This window comes from Argiope bruennichi, chromosome X1, assembly GCF_947563725.1.
Source record: "Argiope bruennichi chromosome X1, qqArgBrue1.1, whole genome shotgun sequence".
In the NCBI taxonomy this organism is placed as follows: domain Eukaryota; kingdom Metazoa; phylum Arthropoda; class Arachnida; order Araneae; family Araneidae; genus Argiope; species Argiope bruennichi.
Window position 1 is genome coordinate 1,948,329 of NC_079162.1, and position 23,145 is coordinate 1,971,473.

Here is a 23,145-nt window from a genome sequence, read left to right on the forward strand (position 1 = left end):
GACGCGCTGTGGGTACGAAGCTTCGTGGCCAGATCGGCAGCACGAGCCATCTTGTTTTGCTGGTCTTCAGTTCGAGTCTCGAAACTGAGAACTTTTTAAATATATTTTTCTTTTCTTTTTTTTACATTTTTTTAGATATTTTTATCCTTTATTCCCACACTTACTACGAAATTTCCAAATCTTATACTACTTAAATAAAATTTTATGTCAAAATATTTCTATATTCAAGAGAAATTTTAGGAGTCGAGTTCACGCACATGCGCAGACTTCATTCCTATTCAAAACATTGTGCTTTTAGACCAGAATGACACCACGTTAAAACTTTTAGTGGATAATCATAATGAGAGTCTTAGACCATTCAGACCCGCTGCGGGTACGAAGCTTCGTGGCCAGATCGGCAGCACGAGCCATCTAGTTTTGCTGGTCTTCAGTTCGAGTCTCGAAACTTAGAACTTTTTAAATATATTTTTCTTTTCTTTTTTTTACATTTTTTTAGATATCTTTATCCTTTAATCCCACACTTACTACGAACTTTTCCAAATCTTATACTATTAAAATAAAATTTTATGTCAAAATATTTCTATATTCAAGAGAAATTTTAGGAGTTGAGTTCACGCACATGCGCAGAATTCATTCCTATTCAAAACATTGTGCTTTTAGACCAGAATGACACCACGTTAAAACTTTTAGTGGATAATCATAATGAGAGTCTTAGACCATTCAGACGCGCTGCGGGTAAGATGCTTCGTGGCCAGACCGGCAGCACGAGCCATATAGTTTTGCTGGTCTTCAGTTCGAGTCTCGAAACTGAGAACTTTTTCAATATATTTTTATTTTCATTTTTTTTAGATATTTTTATCCTTTATTCCCACACTTACTACGAACTTTTCCAAATCTTATACTACTAAAATAAAATTTTATGTCAAAATATTTCTATATTCAAGAGAAATTTTAGGAGTCGAGTTCACGCACATGCGCAGAATTCATTCCTATTCAAAACATTGTGCTTTTAGACGAGAATGATACCACGTTAAAACTTTTAGTGGATAATCATAATGAGAGTCTTAGACCATTCAGACGCGCTGCGGGTACGAAGCTTCGGGGCCAGATCGGAAGCACGAGCCATCTAGTTTTGCTGGTCTTCAGTTCGAGTCTCGAAACTGAGAACTTTTTAAATATATTTTTCTTTTCTTTTTTTTACATTTTTTTTAGATATCTTTATCCTTTAATCCCACACTTACTACGAACTTTCCCAAATCTTATACTAGTAAAATAAAATTTTATGTCAAAATATTTCTATATTCAAGAGAAATTTTAGGAGTCGAGTTCATGCACATGCGCAGAATTCATTCCTATTCAAAACATTGTGCTTTTAGACCAGAATGACACCACGTTAAAACTTTTAGTGGATAATCATAATGAGAGTCTTAGACCATTCAGACGCGCTGCGGGTACGAAGCTTCGTGGCCAGATCGGCAGCACGAGCCATCTAGTTTTGCCGGTCTTCAGTTCGAGTCTCGAAACTTAGAACTTTTTAAATATATTTTTCTTTTCTTTTTTTTACATTTTTTTTAGATATTTTTATCCTTTATTCCCACACTTACTACGAACTTTTAAAAACCTTATACTACTAAAATAAAATTTTATGTCAAAATATTTCTATATTCAAGAGAAATTTTAGGAGTCGAGTTCACGCACATGCGCAGACTTCATTCCTATTCAAAACATTGTGCTTTGAGACCAGAATGACACCACGTTAAAACTTTTAGTGGATAATCATAATGAGAGTCTTAGACCATTCAGACGCACTGCGAGTACGAAGCTTCGTGGCCAGATCGGCAGCACAAGCCACCTAGTTTTGCTGGTCTTCAGTTCGAGTCTCGAAACTGAGAACTTTTTCAATATATTTTTCTTTTCATTTTTTTTAGATATTTTTATCCTTTATTCCCACACTTACTACGAACTTTTCCAAATCTTATACTACTAAAATAAAATTTTATGTCAAAATATTTCTATGTTCAAGAGAAATTTTAAGAGTCGAGTTCACGCACATGCGCAGAATTCATTCCTATTCAAAACATTGTGCTTTTAGACCAGAATGACACCACGTTAAAACTTTTAGTGGATAATCATAATGAGAGTCTTAGACCATTCAGACGTGCTACGGGTACGAAGCTTCGTGGCCAAATCGGCAGCACGAGCCATCTACTTTTGCTGGTCTTCAGTTCGAGTCTCGAAACTAAGAACTTTTTAAATATATTTTTCTTTCCTTTTTTTAACATTTTTTTTATATATTTTTATCCTTTATTCCCACACTTACTACGAACTTTCCCAAATCTTATACTAGTAAAATAAAATTTTATGTCAAAATATTTCTATATTCAAGAGAAATTTTAGGAGTCGAGTTCATGCACATGCGCAGAATTCATTCCTATTCAAAACATTGTGCTTTTAGACCAGAATGACACCACGTTAAAACTTTTAGTGGATAATCATAATGAGAGTCTTAGACCATTCAGACGCGCTGCGGGTACGAAGCTTCGTGGCCAGATCGGCAGCACGAGCCGTCTAGCTTTGCTGGTCTTCAGTTCGAGTCTCGAAACTAAGAACTTTTTAAATATATTTTTCTTTCCTTTTTTTAACATTTTTTTTATATATTTTTATCCTTTATTCCCACACTTACTACGAACTTTTAAAAACCTTATACTAGTAAAATAAAATTTTATGTCAAAATATTTCTATATTCAAGAGAAATTTTAGGAGTCGAGTTCACGCACATGCGCAGAATTCATTCCTATTCAAACATTGTGCTTTTAGACCAGAATGACACCACGTTAAAACTTTTAGTGGATAATCATAATGAGAGTCTTAGACAATTCAGACGCGCTGCGAGTTCGAAGCTTCGTGGCCAGATCGGCAGCACGAGCCATCTAGTTTTGCTGGTCTTCAGTTCGAGTCTCGAAACTGAGAACTTTTTAAATATATTTTTCTTTTCTTTTTTTTAAATTTTTTTTAGATATTTTTATCCTTTATTCCCACTCTTACTACGAACTTTTCAAAATCTTATACTACTAAAGTAAAATTTTGTGTCAAAATATTTCTACATTCAAGAGAAATTTTAGGAGTCGAGTTCACGCACATGCGCAGAATTCATTCCTATTCCAAACATTGTGCTTTTAGACCAGAATGACACCACGTTAAAACTTTTAGTGGATAATCATAATGAGAGTCTTAGACCATTCAGACGCGCTGCGAGTACGAAGCTTCGTGGCCAGATCGGCAGCACAAGCCACCTAGTTTTGCTGGTCTTCAGTTCGAGTCTCGAAACTGAGAACTTTTTCAATATATTTTTCTTTTCATTTTTTTAAGATATTTTTATCTTTTATTCCCACACTTACTACGAACTTTTCCAAATCTTATACTACTAAAATAAAATTTTATGTCAAAATATTTCTATATTCAAGAGAAATTTTAGGAGTTGAGTTCACGGTCATGCGCAGAATTCATTCCTATTCAAAACATTGTGCTTTTAGACCAGGATGACACCACGTTAAAACTTTTAGTGGATAATCATAATGAGAGTCTTAGACCATTCAGACGCGCTGCGGGTAAGATGCTTCGTGGCCAGACCGGCAGCACGAGCCATATAGTTTTGCTGGTCTTCAGTTCGAGTCTCGAAACTGAGAACTTTTTCAATATATTTTTATTTTCATTTTTTTTAGATATTTTTATCCTTTATTCCCACACTTACTACGAACTTTTCCAAATCTTATACTACTAAAATAAAATTTTATGTCAAAATATTTCTATATTCAAGAGAAATTTTAGGAGTCGAGTTCACGCACATGCGCAGAATTCATTCCTATTCAAAACATTGTGCTTTTAGACGAGAATGACACCACGTTAAAACTTTTAGTGGATAATCATAATGAGTCTTAGACCATTCAGACGCGCTGCGGGTACGAAGCTTCGGGGCCAGATCGGAAGCACGAGCCATCTAGTTTTGCTGGTCTTCAGTTCGAGTCTCGAAACTGAGAACTTTTTAAATATATTTTTCTTTTCTTTTTTTTACATTTTTTTTAGATATCTTTATCCTTTAATCCCACACTTACTACGAACTTTCCCCAATCTTATACTAGTAAAATAAAATTTTATGTCAAAATATTTCTATATTCAAGAGAAATTTTAGGAGTCGAGTTCATGCACATGCGCAGAATTCATTCCTATTCAAAACATTGTGCTTTTAGACCAGAATGACACCACGTTAAAACTTTTAGTGGATAATCATAATGAGAGTCTTAGACCATTCAGACGCGCTGCGGGTACGAAGCTTCGTGGCCAGATCGGCAGCACGAGCCATCTAGTTTTGCTGGTCTTCAGTTCGAGTCTCGAAACTTAGAACTTTTTAAATATATTTTTCTTTTCTTTTTTTTACATTTTTTTAGATATCTTTATCCTTTAATCCCACACTTACTACGAACTTTTCCAAATCTTATACTACTAAAATAAAATTTTATGTCAAAATATTTCTGTATTCAAGAGAAATTTTAGAAGTCGAGTTCACGCACATGCGCAGAATTCATTCCTATTCAAAACATTGTGCTTTTAGACCAGAATGACACCACGTTAAAACTTTTAGTGGATAATCATAATGAGAGTCTTAGACCATTCAGACGCGCTGCGGGTACGAAGCTTCGTGGCCAGATCGGCAGCACGAGCCATCTTCTTTTGCTGGTCTTCAGTTCGAGTCTCGAAACTGAGAACTTTTTAAATATATTTTTCTTTTCTTTTTTTTACATTTTTTTTTAGATATTTTTATCCTTTATTCCCACACTTACTACGAAATTTCCAAATCTTATACTACTAAAATAAAATTTTATGTCAAAATATTTCTATATTCAAGAGAAATTTTAGGAGTCGAGTTCACGCACATGCGCAGACTTCATTCCTATTCAAAACATTGTGCTTTTAAACCAGAATGACACCACGTTAAAACTTTTAGTGGATAATCATAATGAGAGTCTTAGACCATTCAGACGCGCTGCGAGTACGAAGCTTCGTGGCCAGATCGGCAGCACAAGCCACCTAGTTTTGCTGGTCTTCAGTTCGAGTCTCGAAACTAAGAACTTTTTAAATATATTTTTCTTTCCTTTTTTTAACATTTTTTTTATATATTTTTATCCTTTATTCCCACACTTACTACGAACTTTTCCAAATCTTATACTACTAAAATAAAATTTTATGTCAAAATATTTCTGTATTCAAGAGACATTTTAGAAGTCGAGTTCACGCACATGCGCAGAATTCATTCCTATTCAAAACATTGTGCTTTTAGACCAGAATGACACCACGTTAAAACTTTTAGTGGATAATCATAATGAGAGTCTTAGACCATTCAGACGCGCTGCGAGTACGAAGCTTCGTGGCCAGATCGGCAGCACAAGCAACCTAGTTTTGCTGGTCTTCAGTTCGAGTCTCGAAACTGAGAACTTTTTCAATATATTTTTATTTTCATTTTTTTTAGATATTTTTATTCTTTATTCCCACACTTACTACGAACTTTTCCAAATCTTATACTACTAAAATAAAATTTTTTGTCAAAATATTTCTATATTCAAGAGAAATTTTAGGAGTCGAGTTCACGCACATGCGCAGAATTCATTCCTATTCAAAACATTGTGCTTTTAGACGAGAATGACACCACGTTAAAACTTTTAGTGGATAATCATAATGAGAGTCTTAGACCATTCAGACGCGCTGCGGGTACGAAGCTTCGGGGCCAGATCGGAAGCACGAGCCATCTAGTTTTGCTGGTCTTCAGTTCGAGTCTCGAAACTTAGAACTTTTTAAATATATTTTTCTTTTCTTTTTTTTACATTTTTTTAGATATCTTTATCCTTTAATCCCACACTTACTACGAACTTTTCCAAATCTTATACTACTAAAATAAAATTTTATGTCAAAATATTTCTGTATTCAAGAGAAATTTTAGAAGTCGAGTTCACGCACATGCGCAGAATTCATTCCTATTCAAAACATTGTGCTTTTAGACCAGAATGACACCACGTTAAAACTTTTAGTGGATAATCATAATGAGAGTCTTAGACCATTCAGACGCGCTGTGGGTACGAAGCTTCGTGGCCAGATCGGCAGCACGAGCCATCTTGTTTTGCTGGTCTTCAGTTCGAGTCTCGAAACTGAGAACTTTTTAAATATATTTTTCTTTTCTTTTTTTTACATTTTTTTTAGATATTTTTATCCTTTATTCCCACACTTACTACGAAATTTCCAAATCTTATACTACTTAAATAAAATTTTATGTCAAAATATTTCTATATTCAAGAGAAATTTTAGGAGTCAAGTTCACGCACATGCGCAGACTTCATTCCTATTCAAAACATTGTGCTTTTAGACCAGAATGACACCACGTTAAAACTTTTAGTGGATAATCATAATGAGAGTCTTAGACCATTCAGACGCGCTGCGAGTACGAAGCTTCGTGGCCAGATCGGCAGCACAAGCCACCTAGTTTTGCTGGTCTTCAGTTCGAGTCTCGAAACTAAGAACTTTTTAAATATATTTTTCTTTCCTTTTTTTAACATTTTTTTTATATATTTTTATCCTTTATTCCCACACTTACTACGAACTTTTCCAAATCTTATACTAGTAAAATAAAATTTTATATCAAAATATTTCTATATTCAAGAGAAATTTTAGGAGTCGAGTTCATGCACATGCGCAGAATTCATTCCTATTCAAAACATTGTGCTTTTAGACCAGAATGACACCACGTTAAAACTTTTAGTGGATAATCATAATGAGAGTCTTAGACCATTCAGACGCGCTGCGGGTACGAAGCTTCGTGGCCAGATCGGCAGCACGAGCCATCTAGTTTTGCTGGTCTTCAGTTCGAGTCTCGAAACTTAGAACTTTTTAAATATATTTTTCTTTTCTTTTTTTTACATTTTTTTTAGATATCTTTATCCTTTAATCCCACACTTACTACGAACTTTTCCAAATCTTATACTACTAAAATAAAATTTTATGTCAAAATATTTCTATATTCAAGAGAAATTTTAGAAGTCGAGTTCACGCACATGCGCAGAATTCATTCCTATTCAAAACATTGTGCTTTTAGACCAGAATGACACCACGTTAAAACTTTTAGTGGATAATCATAATGAGAGTCTTAGACCATTCAGACGCGCTGCGGGTACGAAGCTTCGTGGCCAGATCGGCAGCACGAGCCATCTAGTTTTGCTGGTCTTCAGTTCGAGGCTTAAAACTGAGAACTTTTTAAATATATTTTTCTTTTTTTTTTTACATATTTTTTAGATATTTTTATCCTTTATTCCCACACTTACTACGAAATTTCCAAATCTTATACTACTAAAATAAAATTTTATGTCAAAATATTTCTATATTCAAGAGAAATTTTAGGAGTCGAGTTCACGCACATGCGCAGACTTCATTCCTATTCAAAACATTGTGCTTTTAGACCAGAATGACACCACGTTAAAACTTTTAGTGGATAATCATAATGAGAGTCTTAGACCATTCAGACGCGCTGCGGGTACGAAGCTTCGTGGCCAGATCGGCAGCACGAGCCACCTAGTTTTGCTGGTCTTCAGTTCGAGTCTCGAAACTGAGAACTTTTTCAATATATTTTTCTTTTCATTTTTTTTAGATATTTTTATCCTTTATTCCCACACTTACTACGAACTTTTCCAAATCTTATACTACTAAAATAAAATTTTATGTCAAAATATTTCTATATTCAAGAGAAATTTTAAGAGTCGAGTTCACGCACATGCGCAGAATTCATTCCTATTCAAAACATTGTGCTTTTAGACCAGAATGACACCACGTTAAAACTTTTAGTGGATAATCATAATGAGAGTCTTAGACCATTCAGACGTGCTGCGGGTACGAAGCTTCGTGGCCAAATCGGCAGCACGAGCCATCTAGTTTTGCTGGTCTTCAGTTCGAGTCTCGAAACTAAGAACTTTTTAAATATATTTTTAACATTTTTTTTATATATTTTTATCCTTTATTCCCACACTTACTACGAACTTTTAAAAACCTTATACTAGTAAAATAAAATTTTATGTCAAAATATTTCTATATTCAAGAGAAATTTTAGGAGTTGAGTTCACGCACATGCGCAGAATTCATTCCTATTCAAACATTGTGCTTTTAGACCAGAATGACACCACGTTAAAACTTTTAGTGGATAATCATAATGAGAGTCTTAGACAATTCAGACGCGCATCGACTACGAAGCTTCGTGGCCAGATCGGCAGCACGAGCCATCTAGTTTTGCTGGTCTTCAGTTCGAGTCTCGAAACTGAGAACTTTTTAAATATATTTTTCTTTTCTTTTTTTTACATTTTTTTTAGATATTTTTATCCTTTATTCCCACACTTACTACGAACTTTTCAAAATCTTATACTACTAAAATAAAATTTTGTGTCAAAATATTTCTACATTCAAGAGAAATTTTAGGAGTCGAGTTCACGCACATGCGCAGAATTCATTCCTATTCCAAACATTGTGCTTTTAGACCAGAATGACACCACATTAAAACTTTTAGTGGATAATCGTAATGAGAGTCTTAGACCATTCAGACGCGTTGCGGGTACGAAGCTTCGTGACCAGATCGGCAGCACGAGCCATCTAGTTTTGCTGGTCTCCAGTTCCAGTCTCGAAACTGAGAACTTTTTCAATATATTTTTCTTTTCATTTTTTTTATATATTTTTATCCTTTATTCCCACACTTACTACGAACTTTTCCAAATCTTATACTACTAAAATAAAATTTTATGTCAAAATATTTCTATATTCAAGAGAAATGTTAGGAGTCGAGTTCACGCACATGCGCAGAATTCATTCCTATTCAAAACATTGTGCTTTTAGACCAGAAAAACACCACGTTAAAACTTTTAGTGGATAATCATAATGAGAGTCTTAGACCATTCAGACGGGCTGCGGGTACGAAGCTTCGTGGCCAGATCGGCAGCACGAGCCATCTAGTTTTGCTGGTCTTCAGTTCGAGTCTCGAAACTGAGAACTTTTTAAATATATTTTTCTTTTCTTTTTTTTACATTTTTTTTATATATTTTTATCCTTTATTCCCACACTTACTACGAACTTTTAAAAACCTTATACTAGTAAAATAAAATTTTATGTCAAAATGATTCTATATTCAAGAGAAATTTTAGGAGTTGAGTTCACGCACATGCGCAGAATTCATTCCTATTCAAACATTGTGCTTTTAGACCAGAATGACACCACGTTAAAACTTTTAGTGGATAATCATAATGAGAGTCTTAGACAATTCAGACGCGCTGCGAGTACGAAGCTTCGTGGCCATATCGGCAGCACGAGCCATCTAGTTTTGCTGGTCTTCAGTTCGAGTCTCGAAACTGAGAACTTTTTAAATATATTTTTCTTTTCTTTTTTTTACATTTTTTTTAGATATTTTTATCCTTTATTCCCACACTTACTACGAACTTTTCAAAATCTTATACTACTAAAATAAAATTTTGTGTCAAAATATTTCTACATTCAAGAGAAATTTTAGGAGTCGAGTTCACGCACATGCGCAGAATTCATTCCAATTCAAAACATTGTGCTTTTAGACCAGAATGACACCACGTTAAAACTTTTAGTGGATAATCGTAATGAGAGTCTTAGACCATTCAGACGCGTTGCGGGTACGAAGCTTCGTGGCCAGATCGGCAGCACGAGCCATCTAGTTTTGCTGGTCTCCAGTTCCAGTCTCGAAACTGAGAACTTTTTCAATATATTTTTCTTTTCATTTTTTTTATATATTTTTATCCTTTATTCCCACACTTACTACGAACTTTTCCAAATCTTATACTACTAAAATAAAATTTTATGTCAAAATATTTCTATATTCAAGAGAAATGTTAGGAGTCGAGTTCACGCACATGAGCAGAATTCATTCCTATTCAAAACATTGTGCTTTTAGACCAGAAAAACACCACGTTAAAACTTTTAGTGGATAATCATAATGAGAGTCTTAGACCATTCAGACGGGCTGCGGGTACGAAGCTTCGTGGCCAGATCGGCAGCACGAGCCATCTAGTTTTGCTGGTCTTCAGTTCGAGTCTCGAAACTGAGAACTTTTTAAATATATTTTTTTCTTCTTTTTTTTACATTTTTTTTAGATATTTTTATCCTTTATTCCCACACTTACTACGAACTTTTCAAAATCTTATACTACTAAAATAAAATTTTGTGTCAAAATATTTCTACATTCAAGAGAAATTTTAGGAGTCGAGTTCACGCACATGCGCAGAATTCATTCCAATTCAAAACATTGTGCTTTTAGACCAGAATGACACCACGTTAAAACTTTTAGTGGATAATCGTAATGAGAGTCTTAGACCATTCAGACGCGTTGCAGGTACGAAGCTTCGTGGCCAGATCGGCAGCACGAGCCATCTAGTTTTGCTGGTCTCCAGTTCCAGTCTCGAAACTGAGAACTTTTTCAATATATTTTTCTTTTCTTTTTTTTAAAATTTTTTTATATATTTTTATCCTTTATTCCCACACTTACTACGAACTTTTCCAAATCTTATACTACTAAAATAAAATTTTATGTCAAAATATTTTTATATTCAAGACAAATTTTAGGAGTCGAGTTCACGCACATGCGCAGAATTCATTCCTATTCAAAACTTTGTGCTTTTAGACCAGAATGACACCACGTTAAAACTTTTAGTGGATAATCATAATGAGAGTCTTAGACCATTCAGACGCTCTGCGGGTACGAAGCTTCGTGGCCAGATCGGCAGCACGAGACATCTAGTTTTGCTGGTCTTCAGTTCGAGTCTCGAAACTGAGAACTTTTTAAATATATTTTTTTTACAATTTTTTTATATATTTTTATCTTTTAATCCCACACTTACTACGAACTTTTCCAAATCTTATACTACTAAAATAAAATTTTATGTCAAAATATTTCTATATTCAAGAGAAATTTTAGGAGTCGAGTTCACGCACATGCGCAGAATTCATTCCTGTTCAAAACATTGTGCTTTTAGACCAGAATGACACCACGTTAAAACTTTTAGTAGATAATCATAATGAGAGTCTTAGATAATTCAGACGCGCTGCGAGTGCGAAGCTTCGTGGCCAGATCGGCAGCACGAGTTATCTAGTTTTGCTGGTCTTCAGTTCGAGTCTCGAAACTGAGAACTTTTTAAATATATTTTTCTTTTCTTTTTTTTACATTTTTTTTAGATATTTTTATCCTTTATTCCCACACTTACTACGAACTTTTCAAAATCTTATACTACTAAAATAAAATTTTGTGTCAAAATATTTCTTCATTCAAGAGAAATTTTAGGAGTCGAGTTCACGCACATGCGCAGAATTCATTCCTATTCAAAACATTGTGCTTTTAGACCAGAATGACACCACGTTAAAACTTTAGTGGATAATCTTAATGAGAGTCTTAGACCATTCAGACGCGCTGCGGGTACGAAGCTTCGTGGCCAGATCGGCAGCACGAGCCATCTAGTTTTGCTGGTCTTCAGTTCGAGTCTCGAAACTGAGAACTTTTTAAATATATTTTTCTTTTCTTTTTTTTACATTTTTCTTAGATATTTTTATCCTTTATTCCCACACTTACTACGAACTTTTCCAAATCTTATACTACTAAAATAAAATTTTATGTCAAAACATTTCTATATTCAAGAGAAATTTTAGGAGTCGAGTTCACGCACATACGCAGAATTCATTCCTTTTCAAAACATTGTGCTTTTAGACCAGAATGACACCACGTTAAAACTTTTAGTGGATAATCATAATGAGAGTCTTAGACCATTCAGACACGCTGCGGGTACGAAGCTTCGTTTCTAGATCGGCAGCACGAGCCATCTAGTTTTGCTGGTCTTCAGTCCGAGTCTCGAAACTGAGAACTTTTTAAATATATTTTTCTTCTCTTTTTTTTACATTTTTTTTTAGATATTTTTATCCTTTATTCCCACACTTACTACGAACGTTTGCTAAACTTATACTACTAAAATAAAATTTTATGTCAAAATATTTCTATATTCAAGAGAAATTTTAGGAGTCGAGTTCATGCACATGCGCATAGTTCAGTCCTATTCAAAACATTGTGCTTTTAGACCAGAATGACACCACGTTAAAACTTTTAGTGGATAAACATAATGAGAGTCTAAGACCATTCAGACGCGCTGCGGGTACGAAGCTTCGTGGCCAGATCGGCAGCACGAGCCATCTAGTTTTGCTGGTCTTCAGTTCGAGTCTCGAAACTGATAACTTTTTAAATATATTTTTCTTTTCTTTTTTTTACATTTTTTTTAGATATTTTTATCCTTTATTCCCACACTTACTACGAACTTTTCCAAATCTTATACTACTAAAATAAAATTTTATGTCAAAATATTTCTATATTCAAGAGAAATTTTAAGAGTCGAGTTCACGCACATGCGCAGAATTCATTCCCATTCAAAACATTGTGCTTTTAGACCAGAATGACACCACGTTAAAACTTTTAGTGGATAATCATAATGAGAGTCTTAGACCATTCAGACGCGCAGCGGGTACGAAGCTTCGTGGCCAGATCGGAAGTACGAGCCATCTGTTTTTGCTGGTTTTCAGTTCGAGTCTCGAAGCTGAGAACTTTTAAAATATATTTTTCTTTTCTTTTTTTTACATTTTTTTAGATATTTATATCCTTTATTCCCACACTTACTAAAAATTTTCCAAATCTTATACTACTGAAAGAAAATTTTATGTCAAAATATTTCTATATTCAAGAGAAATTTTAGGAGTCGAGTTCATGCACATGCGCAGAATTCATTCCTATTCAAAACATTGGGCTTTTAGACCAGAATGACACCACGTTAAAACTTTTAATGGATAATCATAATGAGAGTCTTAGACCATTCAGACGAGCTGCGGGTACGAAGCTTCGTGGCCAGATCGGCAGCACGAGCCATCTAGTTTTGCTGGTCTTCTGTTCGAGTCTCGAAACTGAGAAATTTTTAAATATATTTTTCTTTTCTTTTTTTTACATTTTTCTTAGATATTTTTATCCTTTATTCCCACACTTACTACGAACTTTTCAAAATCTTATACTACTAAAATAAAATTTTGTGTCAAAATATTTCTACATTCAAGAGAAATTTTAGGAGTCGACTTCACGCACATGCGCAGAATTCATTCCAATTCAAAACATTGTGCTTTTAGACCAGAATGACACCACGTTAAAACTTTTAGTGGATAATCGTAATGAGAGTCTTAGACCATTCAGACGCGTTGCGGGTACGAAGCTTCGTGGCCAGATCGGCAGCACGAGCCATCTAGTTTTGCTGGTCTCCAGTTCCAGTCTCGAAACTGAGAACTTTTTCAATATATTTTTCTTTTCATTTTTTTTATATATTTTTATCCTTTATTCCCACACTTACTACGAACTTTTCCAAATCTTATACTACTAAAATAAAATTTTATGTCAAAATATTTCTATATTCAAGAGAAATGTTAGGAGTCGAGTTCACGCACATGAGCAGAATTCATTCCTATTCAAAACATTGTGCTTTTAGACCAGAATGACACCACGTTAAAACTTTTAGTGGATAATCGTAATGAGAGTCTTAGACCATTCAGACGCGTTGCAGGTACGAAGCGTCGTGGCCAGATCGGCAGCACGAGCCATCTAGTTTTGCTGGTCTCCAGTTCCAGTCTCGAAACTGAGAACTTTTTCAATATATTTTTCTTTTCTTTTTTTTAAAATTTTTTTATATATTTTTATCCTTTATTCCCACACTTACTACGAACTTTTCCAAATCTTATACTACTAAAATAAAATTTTATGTCAAAATATTTTTATATTCAAGACAAATTTTAGGAGTCGAGTTCACGCACATGCGCAGAATTCATTCCTATTCAAAACTTTGTGCTTTTAGACCAGAATGACACCACGTTAAAACTTTTAGTGGATAATCATAATGAGAGTCTTAGACCATTCAGACGCTCTGCGGGTACGAAGCTTCGTGGCCAGATCGGCAGCACGAGACATCTAGTTTTGCTGGTCTTCAGTTCGAGTCTCGAAACTGAGAACTTTTTAAATATATTTTTTTTTACAATTTTTTTTATATATTTTTATCTTTTAATCCCACACTTACTACGAACTTTTCCAAATCTTATACTACTAAAATAAAATTTTATGTCAAAATATTTCTATATTCAAAAGAAATTTTAGGAGTCGAGTTCACGCACATGCGCAGAATTCATTCCTATTCAAAACATTGTGCTTTTAGACCAGAATGACACCACGTTAAAACTTTTAGTAGATAATCATAATGAGAGTCTTAGATAATTCAGACGCGCTGCGAGTGCGAAGCTTCGTGGCCAGATCGGCAGCACGAGCCATCTAGTTTTGCTGGTCTTCAGTTCAAGTCTCGAAACTGAGAACTTTTTAAATATATTTTTCTTTTCTTTTTTTTACATTTTTTTTAGATATTTTTATCCTTTATTCCCACTCTTACTACGAACTTTTCAAAATCTTATACTACTAAAATAAAATTTTGTGTCAAAATATTTCTTCATTCAAGAGAAATTTTAGGAGTCGAGTTCACGCACATGCGCAGAATTCATTCCTATTCAAAACATTGTGCTTTTAGACCAGAATGACACCACGTTAAAACTTTAGTGGATAATCTTAATGAGAGTCTTAGACCATTCAGACGCGCTGCGGGTACGAAGCTTCGTGGCCAGATCGGCAGCACTAGCCATCTAGTTTTGCTGGTCTTCAGTTCGAGTCTCGAAAATGAGAACTTTTTAAATATATTTTTCTTTTCTTTTTTTTACATTTTTTTTTATATTTTTTATCCTTTATTCCCACACTTACTACGAACTTTTCCAAATCTTATACTAGTAAAATAAAATTTTATGTCAAAATATTTCTATATTCAAGAGAAATTTTAGGAGTCGAGTTCATGCACGTGCGCATAATTCAGTCCTATTCAAAACATTGTGCTTTTAGACCAGAATGACACCACGTTAAAAATTTTAGTGGATAAACATAATGAGAGTCTAAGACCATTCAGACGCGCTGCGGGTACGAAGCTTCGTGGCCAAATCGGCAGCACGAGCCATCTAGTTTTGCTGGTCTTCAGTTCGAGTCTCGAAACTGAGAACTTTTTAAATATATTTTTCTTTTCTTTTTTTTACATTTTTTTTAGATATTTTTATCCTTTATTCCCACACTTACTACGAACTTTTCAAAATCTTATACTACTAAAATAAAATTTTGTGTCAAAATATTTCTATATTCAAGAGAAATTTTAGAAGTCGAGTTCGCGCACATGCGCAGAATTCATTCCTATTCAAAACATTGTGCTTTTAGACCAGAATGACACCACGTTAAAACTTTTAGTGGATAATCATAATGAGAGTCTTAGACCATTCAGACGCGCTGCGGGTACGAAGCTTCGTGGCCAGATCGGCAGCACGAGCCATCTAGTTTTGCTGGTCTTCAGTTCGAGTCTCGAAACTGAGAACTTTTTAAATATATTTTTCTTTTCTTTTTTTTACATTTTTCTTAGATATTTTTATCCTTTATTCCCACACTTACTACGAACTTTTCCAAATTTTATACTACTAAAATAAAATTTTATGTCAAAATATTTCTATATTCAAGATAAATATTAGAAGTCGAGTTCACGCACATGCGCAGAATTCATTCCTATTCAAAACATTGTGCTTTTAGACCAGAATGACACCACGTTAAAACTTTTAGTGGATTATCATAATGTGAGTCTTAGACCATTCAGACGCGGTGCGGGTACGACGCTTCGTGGCCAGATCGGCAGCGCGAGCCATATAGTTTTGCTGGTCTTCAGTTCGAGTCTCGAAACTGAGAACTTTTTAAATATATTTTTCTTTTCTTTTTTTACATTTTTCTTAGATATTTTTATCCTTTATTCCCACACTTACTACGAACTTTTCCAAATCTTATACTACTAAAATAAAATTTTATGTCAAAATATTTCTATATTCAAGAGAAATTTTAGGAGTCGAGTTCACGCACATGCGCAGAATTCATTCCTATTCAAAACATTGGGCTTTTAGACCAGAATGACACCACGTTAAAACTTTTAATGGATAATCATATTGAGAGTCTTAGACCATTCAGACGCGCTGCGGGTACGAAGCTTCGTGGCCAGATCGGCAGCACGAGCCATCTAGTTTTGCTGGTCTTCAGTTCGAGTCTCGAAACTGAGAACTTTTTAAATATATTTTTCTTTTCTTTTTTTTACATTTTTCTTAGATATTTTTATCCTTTATTCCCACACTTACTACGAACTTTTCCAAATCTTATACTACTAAAATAAAATTTTATGTCAAAACATTTCTATATTCAAGAGAAATTTTAGGAGTCGAGTTCACGCACATACGCAGAATTCATTCCTTTTCAAAACATTGTGCTTTTAGACCAGAATGACACCACGTTAAAACTTTTAGTGGATAATCATAATGAGAGTCTTAGACCATTCAGACACGCTGCGGGTACGAAGCTTCGTTTCTAGATCGGCAGCACGAGCCATCTAGTTTTGCTGGTCTTCAGTCCGAGTCTCGAAACTGAGAACTTTTTAAATATATTTTTCTTCTCTTTTTTTTACATTTTTTTTTAGATATTTTTATCCTTTATTCCCACACTTACTACGAACGTTTGCTAAACTTATACTACTAAAATAAAATTTTATGTCAAAATATTTCTATATTCAAGAGAAATTTTAGGAGTCGAGTTCATGCACATGCGCATAGTTCAGTCCTATTCAAAACATTGTGCTTTTAGACCAGAATGACACCACGTTAAAACTTTTAGTGGATAAACATAATGAGAGTCTAAGACCATTCAGACGCGCTGCGGGTACGAAGCTTCGTGGCCAGATCGGCAGCACGAGCCATCTAGTTTTGCTGGTCTTCAGTTCGAGTCTCGAAACTGAGAACTTTTTAAATATATTTTTCTTTTCTTTTTTTTACATTTTTCTTAGATATTTTTATCCTTTATTCCCACACTTACTACGAACTTTTCCAAATCTTATACTACTAAAATAAAATTTTATGTCAAAACATTTCTATATTCAAGAGAAATTTTAGGAGTCGAGTTCACGCACATACGCAGAATTCATTCCTTTTCAAAACATTGTGCTTTTAGACCAGAATGACACCACGTTAAAACTTTTAGTGGATAATCATAATGAGAGTCTTAGACCATTCAGACACGCTGCGGGTACGAAGCTTCGTTTCTAGATCGGCAGCACGAGCCATCTAGTTTTGCTGGTCTTCAGTCCGAGTCTCGAAACTGAGAACTTTTTAAATATATTTTTCTTCTCTTTTTTTTACATTTTTTTTTAGATATTTTTATCCTTTATTCCCACACTTACTACGAACGTTTGCTAAACTTATACTACTAAAATAAAATTTTATGTCAAAATATTTCTATATTCAAGAGAAATTTTAGGAGTCGAGTTCATGCACATGCGCATAGTTCAGTCCTATTCAAAACATTGTGCTTTTAGACCAGAATGACACCACGTTAAAACTTTTAGTGGATAAACATAATGAGAGTCTAAGACCATTCAGACGCGCTGCGGGTACGAAGCTTCGTGGCCAGATCGGCAGCACGAGCCATCTAGTTTTGCTGGTCTTCAGTTCGAGTCTCGAAACTGATAACTTTTTAAATATATTTTTCTTTTCTTTTTTTTACATTTTTTTTAGATATTTTTATCCTTTATTCCCACACTTACTACGAACTTTTCCAAATCTTATACTACTAAAATAAAATTTTATGTCAAAATATTTCTATATTCAAGAGAAATTTTAAGAGTCGAGTTCACGCACATGCGCAGAATTCATTCCCATTCAAAACATTGTGCTTTTAGACCAGAATGACACCACGTTAAAACTTTTAGTGGATAATCATAATGAGAGTCTTAGACCATTCAGACGCGCAGCGGGTACGAAGCTTCGTGGCCAGATCGGAAGTACGAGCCATCTGGTTTTGCTGGTTTTCAGTTCGAGTCTCGAAGCTGAGAACTTTTAAAATATATTTTTCTTTTCTTTTTTTTACATTTTTTTAGATATTTTTATCCTTTATTCCCACACTTACTAAAAATTTTCCAAATCTTATACTACTAAAAGAAAATTTTATGTCAAAATATTTCTATATTCAAGAGAAATTTTAGGAGTCGAGTTCATGCACATGCGCAGAATTCATTCCTATTCAAAACATTGGGCTTTTAGACCAGAATGACACCACGTTAAAACTTTTAATGGATAATCATAATGAGAGTCTTAGACCATTCAGACGCGCTGTGGGTACGAAGCTTCGTGGCCAGATCGGCAGCACGAGCCATCTAGTTTTGCTGGTCTTCAGTTCGTGTCTCGAAACTGAGAAATTTTTAAATATATTTTTCTTTTCTTTTTTTTACATTTTTCTTAGATATTTTTATCCTTTATTCCCACACTTACTACGAACTTTTCCAAATCTTATACTACTAAAATAAAATTTTATGTCAAATCATTTCTATATTCAAGAGAAATTTTAGGAGTCGAGTTCACGCACATGCGCAGACTTCATTCCTATTCAAAACATTGTGCTTTTAGACCAGAATGACACCACGTTAAAACTTTTAGTGGATAATCATAATGAGAGTCTTAGACCATTCAGACGCGCTGCGGGTAAGATGCTTCGTGGCCAGACCGGCAGCACGAGCCATATAGTTTTGCTGGTCTTCAGTTCGAGTCTCGAAACTGAGAACTTTTTCAATATATTTTTATTTTCATTTTTTTTAGATATTTTTATCCTTTATTCCCACACTTACTACGAACTTTTCCAAATCTTATACTAGTAAAATAAAATTTTATGTCAAAATATTTCTATATTCAAGAGAAATTTTAGGAGTCGAGTTCATGCACGTGCGCATAATTCAGTGCTATTCAAAACATTGTGCTTTTAGACCAGAATGACACCACGTTAAAACTTTTAGTGGATAAACATAATGAGAGTCTAAGACCATTCAGACGCGCTGCGGGTACGAAGCTTCGTGGCCAAATCGGCAGCACGAGACATCTAGTTTTGCTGGTCTTCAGTTCGAGTCTCGAAACTGAGAACTTTTTCAATATATTTTTCTTTTCTTTTTTTTACATTTTTTTTAGATATTTTTATCCTTTATTCCCACACTTACTACGAACTTTCCCAAATCTTATACTAGTAAAATAAAATTTTATGTCAAAATATTTCTATATTCAAGAGAAATTTTAGGAGTCGAGTTCACGCACATGCGCAGAATTCATTCCTATTCAAAAAATTGTGCTTTTAGACCAGAATGACACCACGTTAAAACTTTTAGTGGATAATCATAATGAGAGTCTTAGACCATTGAGACGCGCTGCGGGTGCGAAGCTTCGTGGCCAGATCGGCAGCACGAGCCATCTAGTTTTGCTGGTCTTCAGTTCGAGTCTCGAAACTGAGAACTTTTTCAATATATTTTTCTTTTCTTTTTTTTACATTTTTTTTTAGATATTTTTATCCTTTATTCCCACGCTTACTACGAACTTTCCCAAATCTTATACTAGTAAAATAAAATTTTATGTCAAAATATTTCTATATTCAAGAGAAATTTTAGGAGTCGAGTTCATGCACATGCGCAGAATTCATTCCTATTCAAAACATTGTACTTTTAGACCAGATTGACACCACGTTAAAACTTTTAGTGGATAATCATAATGAGAGTCTTAGACCATTCAGACGCGTTGCGGGTACGAAGCTTCGTGGCCAGATCGGCAGCAGGAGCCATCTAGTTTTGCTGGTCTTCAGTTCGAGTCTCGAAACTGAGAACTTTTTCAATATATTTTTCTTTTCTTTTTTTTACATTTTTTTTTAGATATTTTTATTCTTTATTCCCACACTTACTACGAACTTTCCCAAATCTTATACTAGTGAAATAAAATTTTATGTCAAAATATTTCTATATTCAAGAGAAATTTTAGGAGTCGAGTTCACGCACATGCGCAGAATTCATTCCTATTCAAAACATTGTGCTTTTAGACCAGAATGACACCACGTTAAAACTTTTAGTGGATAATCATAATGAGAGTCTTAGACCATTGAGACGCGCTGCGGGTACGAAGCTTCGTGGCCAGAAAGGCAGCACGACCCATCTAGTTTTGCTGGTCTTCAGTTCGAGTCTCGAAACTGAGAACTTTTTCAATATATTTTTCTTTTCTTTTTTTTACATTTTTTTTTAGATATTTTTATCCTTTATTCCCACACTTACTACGAACTTTCCCAAATCTTATACTAGTAAAATAAAATTTTATGTCAAAATATTTCTATATTCAAGAGAAATTTTAGGTGTAGAGTTCACGCACATGCGCAGAATTCATTCCTATTCAAAACATTGTGCTTTTAGACCAGAATGACACCACGTTAAAACTTTTAGTGGATAATCATAATGAGAGTCTTAGACCATTGAGACGCGCTGCGGGTACGAAGCTTCGTGGCCAGATCGGCAGCACGAGCCATCTAGTTTTGCTGGTCTTCAGTTCGAGTCTCGAAACTGAGAACTTTTTAAATATATTTTTCTTTTCTTTTTTTTACATTTTTTTAAGATATTTTTATCCTTTATTCCCACACTTACTACGAACTTTCCCAAATCTTATACTAGTAAAATAAAATTTTATGTCAAAATATTTCTATATTCAAGAGAAATTTTAGGAGTCGAGTTCACGCACATGCGCAGAATTCATTCCTATTCAAAACATTGTGCTTTTAGACCAGAATGACACCACGTTAAAACTTTTAGTGGATAAACATAATGAGAGTCTAAGACCATTCAGACGCGCTGCGGGTACGAAGCTTCGTGGCCAGATCGGCAGCACGAGCCATCTAGTTTTGCTGGTCTTCAGTTCGAGTCTCGAAACTGAGAACTTTTTCAATATATTTTTCTTTTCTTTTTTTTACACTTTTTTTTAGATATTTTTATCCTTTATTCCCACACTTACTACGAACTTTCCCAAATCTTATACTAGTAAAATAAAATTTTATGTCAAAATATTTCTATATTCAAGAGAAATTTTAGGAGTCGAGTTCATGCACATGCGCATAATTCAGTCCTATTCAAAACATTGTGCTTTTAGACCAGAATGACACCACGTTAAAACTTTTAGTGGATAAACATAATGAGAGTCTAAGACCATTCAGACGCGCTGCGGGTACGAAGCTTCGTGGCCAGATCGGCAGCACGAGCCATCTAGTTTTGCTGGTCTTCAGTTCGAGTCTCGAAACTGAGCACTTTTTCAATATATTTTTCTTTTCTTTTTTTACATCTTTTTTAGATATTTTTATCCTTTATTCCCACACTTACTACGAACTTTTCCAAATCTTATACTAGTAAAATAAAATTTTATGTCAAAATATTTCTATATTCAAGAGAAATTTTAGGAGTCGAGTTCATGCACATGCGCAGAATTCAGTCGTATTCAAAACATTGTGATTTTAGACCAGAATGACACCACGTTAAAACTTTTAGTTGATAATCATAATGAGAGTCTTACACCATTCAGGCGCGCTGCGGGTACGAAGCTTCGTGGCCAGATCGGCAGCACGAGCCGTCTAGTTTTGCTGGTCTTCAGTTCGAGTCTCGAAACTGAGAACATTTTCAATATATTTTTCTTTTCTTTTTTTTACATTTTTTTTAGATATTTTTATCCTTTATTCCCGCACTTACTACGAACTTTTCCAAATCTTATACTACTAAAATAAAATTTTATGTCAAAATATTTCTATATTCAAGAGAAATTTTAGGAGTCGAGTTCACGCACATGAGCAGAATTCATTCCTATTCGAAACATTGTGCTTTTAGACCAGAAAGACACCACGTTAAAACTTTTAGTGGATAATCATAATGAGAGTCTTAGACCATTCAGACGCGCTGCCTGTACGAAGCTTCGAGGCCAGATCGGCAGCACGAGCCATCTAGTTTTGATGGTCTTCAGTTCGAGTCCCGAAACTGAGAACTTTTTCAATATATTTTTCTTTTCTTTTTTTTACATTTTTTTAAGATATTTTTATCCTTTATTCCCACACTTACTACGAACTTTTCCAAATCTTATACTACTAAAATAAAATTTTATGTCAAAATATTTCTATATTCAAGAGAAATTTTAGGAGTCGAGTTCACGCACATGCGCAGAATTCATTCCTATTCGAAACATTGTGCTTTTAGACCAGAATGACACCACGTTAAAACTTTTAGTGGATAAGCATAATGAGAGTCTTACACCATTCAGACGCGCTGCCGGTACGAAGCTTCGTGGCCAGATCGGCAGCACGAGCCATCTAGTTTTGCTGGTGTTCAGTTCGAGTCTCGAAACTGAGAACTTTTTCAATATATTTTTCTTTTCTTTTTTTTACATTTTTTTTAGATATTTTTGTCCTTTATTCCGCACTTACTACGAACTTTACCAAATCTTATACTAGTAAAATAAAATTTTATGTCAAAATATTTCTATATTCAAGAGAAATTTTAGTCGTCGAGTTCATGCACGTGCGCAGAATTCAGTCGTATTCAAAACATTGTGCTTTTAGACCAGAATGACACCACGTTAAAACTTTTAGTGGATAATCATAATGAGAGTCTTAGACCATTCAGACGCGCTGCGGGTACGAAGCTTCGTGTCAAGATCGGCAGCTTGATCCATCTAGTTTTGTTGGTCTTCAGTTCGAGTCTCGAAACTGAGAACTTTTTAAATATATTTTTCTTTTCTTTTTTTTACAATTTTCTAAGATATTTTTATCCTTTAATTCACACCCTTACTACGAAATTTTCCAAATCTTATACTACTAAAATAAAATTTTATGTCAAAATATTTCTATATTCAAGAGAAATTTTAGGAGTCGAGTTCATGCACATGCGCAGAATTCATTCCTATTCGAAACATTGTGCGTTTAGACCAGAATGACACCACGTTAAAACTTTTAGTGGATAATCATAATGAGAGTCTTAGACCATTCAGACGCGCTGCGAGTACGACGCTTCGTGGCCAGATCGGCAGCACGAGCCATCTAGTTTTGCT